Genomic DNA, 6,000 nt, shown 5'->3' on the forward strand with positions numbered 1-6,000 from the left:
TTGCAGCAGGATCTCTGCAGAAAAGTGCAGAAACTTGATCCTTGCTGCTGCTGGAAGAAGATGCAGAAAGTGCTCCTCCTTTTCCCTCTTTCTATCTTTCTAAAAATGACTCCCTTGCTCTCTATGGAAAGAAAGTGATAAAGGGCACTTTATATAGGCGAGGGGACTGTTCTAGAATGGGTAAAAGGGGGAAGGATCCAGAGAAAGTGAGGTAAAAAGGCTGGAGTAACGGAAATGCCACGTCAAAAATTTTCCAGTAAAAACGACATAAGCCGAGTCAGTTGTGTCGCGGGTTGTGTCGCTCTCGGCGTGAATATCTGACGATCGACACAACCTGCGACATAAGCTAATTCGGTTGTGCTGCAGGTTGTGTCGCTCTCGGCCATTTTTTTACTCAACTTCAAAATTTTTGCAATTCGATTTTAATCTCCTCCAAATGGCTACTCTGATCAAAATACATCAAATTTCTCCAAATTTAACCTACAAAACAAATAAATTCCAAAAATTAAACTAAGAAATGTGAAAATTGTAAAATTGACTAAATATATACTAATATAGCTATGAATAAGGGTAAATTATGTGCAAAAATTACTCCTAAATGATGATCTAAAATGCATGCATCAGTATGCAAGCTAAAGCGATCCATTTATGGGTTGAAACAAGCTTCGAGGAGTTGGAACATCCGTTTTGATGAAGCCATTAAATCTTTTGGTTTTATCAAAAATGAGGATGAGCCATGTGTATATAAGAAGGTTAGTGACTGTGCTATCACTTTCCTTGTCTTATATGTGGATGACATACTGTTGATAGGTAATGATACAGGTATGTTGATGACTATAAAGGTATGGTTGTCAAATACATTCTCCATGAAAGACTTAGGGGAGGCAACCTATATTCTTGGGATTCGCATCTATAGAGATAGAGCGAAAAGAATAATTGGTTTATCCCAAAGTCTATACTTGGAAAAGGTGTTAAAGAGGTTTAACATGCTTGATTCTAAGAGAGGATTGTTACCAGTGAGACATGGTATCCATCTTTCTAAAGAGATGTCTCCAAAGACACTTGAAGAAAGAGATAAAATGGCCAGGATTCCATATGCTTCGGCTATTGGAAGTTTAATGTATGCAATGTTATGTACTAGGCCGGATATCGCATATCTTTATTAGTTTGACTAGCAGGTATCAATCCAATCCAGGTTTGGAACACTGGATAGCTGTCAAGAATATTCTTAAGTACTTGAGAAGAACTAAGGATTTATTCTTGATTTATGGAGGTGGAGACTTGCAATTGGATGGTTATACTGATTCTGATTTCCAATCAGATATCGATGATAGAAAGTCTACCTCTGGATATGTGTTCATTTGTAATGGAGGTGCAGTCAGTTGGAAGAGTTCCAAATGGAGCACGACTGCAGATTCCACTACAGAGGCTGAGTATATTGTCTTTGCATCGAGATCTTGCAAAGGAAGCTGTTTGGATAAAGAAGTTCGTTCTGAGAACTTACAGTAGTTGCTTCCATTGAGTCAGCAGTTCCACTACACTGTGACAATAATGGAGCAGTCATACAGGTTAAGGAACTAAGGTCTCACCAAAATCCAAACACATAGAAAGGCACTACCACATTATCAGACATATAGTTGGGCAAAGGCGATATAGCCATGCAGAAAAATAACATCAGCTGAAAAATTCAGCTGATCCATTCACTAAGCCTTTGTCACAAGCTCAGTTAGACTGACATCTTGAGAAGATGGGTCTAAGGTATTGTAATGAATGGCTCTAGTGCTAGTGGGAGATTGTTAGTAGTATGCCCTAGAGCATATCATTTAGTATGTATCTTGTATATATTTTATTAATAAAAGGCATTTCCACTTTTCCGTTTACATAATATATTTATGTGTAATAGAAAAGGTCCATTGATATTTTGTTAGAAATATTATTCTTAAGTTGTTAAGAATATGAGTGACAATATTTCTAGCACAAAGTATCATAAATAGGTTCACAATCAAGGATACTTCATAATAAGGACATGACTTATCCAGAAAGATTGTATTCATGTTTGTTCCCAAGTTATTTATATGAGATATAAATAAGATGGAATGGTGAGTCTCATGCCATATAACAAACATGATAGGCACTTATAAATGATAAGTAGGTCGAACCAGTGACACTTATGACAAGCACATGGAGTTTACTCTTGTCAATGTTTTGTCATAAATCATATCGATGCATATAATCTTTAGACTGAGATAGCACAGTTATCTTGTATATAGGTAGTTTGAGTTTGATCTGCTTTCATACTTGTATTATGTATGGGTATATGGGCATGTGTTGGCTCACGCTAGTTATATATGGAGGTAGGTGTTGATCAAGAAGGAATCTGTTCCTCTAAGTAAATAGAGATAAAATCCTATGTTCATTTAATTGTTCTTGATGTTTCAAGTTCTGGCAGACAGAGATAGATTTATTCGAAAGAGTTTACGATGAGAAAAATCTTTTAATCAAGAACTGGAATTAAAAGAGAACATAATATTCATAGCAAATGGAGTTTGACATAAACCATGACTCGGCTTGAGTTGGGATTTTGTAACAGAGAGATTCTAGTGCATGGTAACATATGATTATAGGTTCATTTAAGGTAAATCTTATTACTAATTGGGTGGCCATGGCATGCTATGCTAGGTGTTAACCATGGTCTATAAGGTTCATAAAATGATTTAGAGAAATCATTTATGGTAAGAAAGAGTTCTGATGATATTAAGAGTTGATATCATGTCTCATTGCCAATTAGTGATGAGCCTAGTAAGTCACACACATACACAAGTTATCACCTATTTAAATATGATTTAATTAATTAATTAAAGAGTTTAATTGATTAATTAAATAGATTTGGTTTGCAATAAAATTGCAAAGTCCCTAGCATGACTTGAAACCAAATCTAGATTATTGGATGTGTAGTATAAATTAAATTTGTATTTAAAGTGTTTAAATATGAATTTAATTGATGAGAAATTAATTAATAGAGATTAATTAATTAACTTATATTTGATATAAATTAATTAGAAGAAGAAAATAATTATTTTGGGTTAAGAACTCAAAATTAAGACACAGGGGCATTTTGGTCATTTTGCAGTGTGACACGTGGCACCATGAGATGGTGACACATGGCATAACACATAAGCTTGCCAAATATTTTTAATCATGTAAGATGATTAAAATCAAGATTAAATATAGGTTTGACACTTGGCACAATGTGATTGGGTCACTTAAACCTAGAGCTAATCAAAAGGTGACATGTGGCTAGGGTTTAATGTGTTAACCTAGCTATTTAAGTGGGGTTATGAAAGAAAACACAACCAGCAGCCTCTCCTCTCATATGTCACGCCACTTTGAGCCTCTCCAGCTATTTCTCTTCATCTCTCATCAATTCAAAGAGATTAGCCATCAATCTCTTGAATTAAGAACACTAGAAATTGTTTCTAGTGTCCTGTTTACATCTCTAATCTCTTAAAAGGCAGAACTTGAATTTCTAATTAATAGAAAAGGCTTTAGAAGCTGTTCAAGGGCTGCCATAGGTGTTCTTGGTGTGGACAAGCTAGAGGGACAACATCTGGTGTCCTGAAGACGAATCTCAAAGGCGCAGACACGCTGCAGCACATCAAGAGGTTAGTGTAATCGTTCTTGATTTAATCTAGGGTTCTAAAATTAATCTGATTAATTTTAAAATCTTAAATGGCAAATACAGATCCAAAAACATATTAAAAGAGTTTTAATATGTTGTTTATCATTGAAATTAAATAGATAAAAATAAATCTTGCATTGTGCATGTGACCCTAGGTGAAAATTTTTGAATTCAATGGTATAATCTTGTGTTTTTCACGCTTCCGTTCCTTCACAGAATATACTTCATCTTCTTCAACCTCCCAAAACCAGCCGAAATCTCCCAAAGAAGTTCTCCCATGGCCAAATTCTACAAGCTCCATACAAGCATGAAGTAAGCCCATTTTTCCACTTGATTTCTTCACTAAAGTTGTTCTACACAACTTGAGCAGTAGATAGGTAGCAAGAAAATCAAGTTTTGGTGAGGTTTTGAAGAATTTCAAAAGTGGTAAGTATGTATTTCTAATTATTGTTTCATTAAACTTTGAATGGGTGTTGTGGGTAGTTGAATTGTGGAAGGACTTTTGAAGTTTGATGAGTTAAGGGAGAGGTACATTTTTGGCAGCCATGGAACTTCAATAAGAGTAGTTTATCCTTGCATGTAAATGGTAGATTAAAGTGTTGATGTAAGTGTTTATGTGTGTAGGAATAAATTGGATAATGTATACTAAATGTATGTGTGATAGTACACTTGATTTTGGAAGCTTGGAAACTAATTGAAAGAGATGTACAATCGGCAACTTTGAAGTGTAGACCAAAATGTGTTGTTCATGGTTTGGTTTATGGAATTATGTTGTTGAATTATGGTACTTGTTATGGCAGCATGTATATGTGTACAAAGGTTTGAATATGGACATGTAAATGAGTTATGTCATGTGGTTAAATTATTTGTAATTGGACTTGGAAAATTATGTACTATAATTTGCATATTGAGAATAGTTATAAGCTACCAAAATGACCAAAAATGAGTTTCTAAATGTGTTAATGTTATGGTACAAACCAGAAATGGCATGAAGGAAGTGACTTGGTAAGTGTTGAATGTGTCCTTTGGTATGTGATGAAGAGTATGTTGCAGGGTAGTGTATGTTTTGGCTTAGAACCTTAAGTGTGTGACTCCAATTGGTATGAGACCAATTGGAGGTGAAACTAGGCACAAAATGTGCCAACTTTCATGAAGGAAGCTTACCAAAATTCTACTTAGAAGGTGACTTGAAAAATGACCAAATCCGGATTAGTGCTTTGAAAAACCATTTGGGCAGCAGTTAGTTTTTTGGCCATAACTTACTCAAAACAGGTCCAATTGACTTGAAATTTTTACCATGAATAGTTGAGACATATATCTACAATTCGTTTGAAGACACCAAAGCCTAGAAATGGCCAGAACCAAGCCAAATAGCTTGCACAATTCAGGTCCAAAAACTGGCCGAACCAAAAGTGACCTAAAAATGACCTAAACCTACCATTTTGGTACATTCTGTCCAGCATTGGTAAATTGACCATAACTTGGTCTACACAACTCAAAATGACCTTAAATTTTGCCCCACATGCAATAAGATATAGACCTACAAGTTTGTAGTTTTGACCGAAACCCAAAAACCGAGGGAACTAGGTCATCCGGCTAGGTCAAATTAGTATACCGAAATCCAACAAATTGCAATAAAATGCAATATACATGAAAATGAATTGGGTAATATGTACCAACACTAAAAGGCTATTAAATATGACATATTGGTAACATTAAAACCTAATTCACCTAGAGTGCATCGAGGGTCAACATCTTAGGTTGACTAAGGAAATAATAGAATTCAATAAATTAAGTATTAAGCCTTATTGTTAGAGACGGTTTAAATGAGTACTGAAACACTTCAAATTGTGTGTTTCAGTTAGCAAAGACTCAGGGAAGGGGAAGGAAACAGTCGAGTCGGGGCCAAGAGACGATTATCGAGGTTTGTGCACTGTGATTTATTTCTTTTGAATTTTCAATTGAAATAAATTATAACTATTTGTATATTATTGTTTTAAATTGTGAGAAATTATTTGAATGATATTTGATGGATACTTATTGATTGAAAAGCATTGTAAATGGTTTGAAACGACAGTTATCATGTATATTGATTGAATTCCTCGCTAGCTTGTCTAGTGGGACGAATTGAATTCCCTCTCTGGCTGAAGTGTTGAGGTGTGTGCCTGTTGAGAACGAATAGAATGAGTACTCATATTATTGCTAGCTAGCTATGTTATTCCTCACTAGCCATCGGCTTTTGGGATGAATTGAATTCCTCACTAGCCATCGGCTTTTAGGACGAATTGAACTTTGGAACATGATTAAGCTGTGTGTGATTT

The sequence above is a fragment of the Hevea brasiliensis genome, chromosome 15, assembly GCF_030052815.1.
Source record: "Hevea brasiliensis isolate MT/VB/25A 57/8 chromosome 15, ASM3005281v1, whole genome shotgun sequence".
In the NCBI taxonomy this organism is placed as follows: Eukaryota; Viridiplantae; Streptophyta; class Magnoliopsida; order Malpighiales; family Euphorbiaceae; genus Hevea; species Hevea brasiliensis.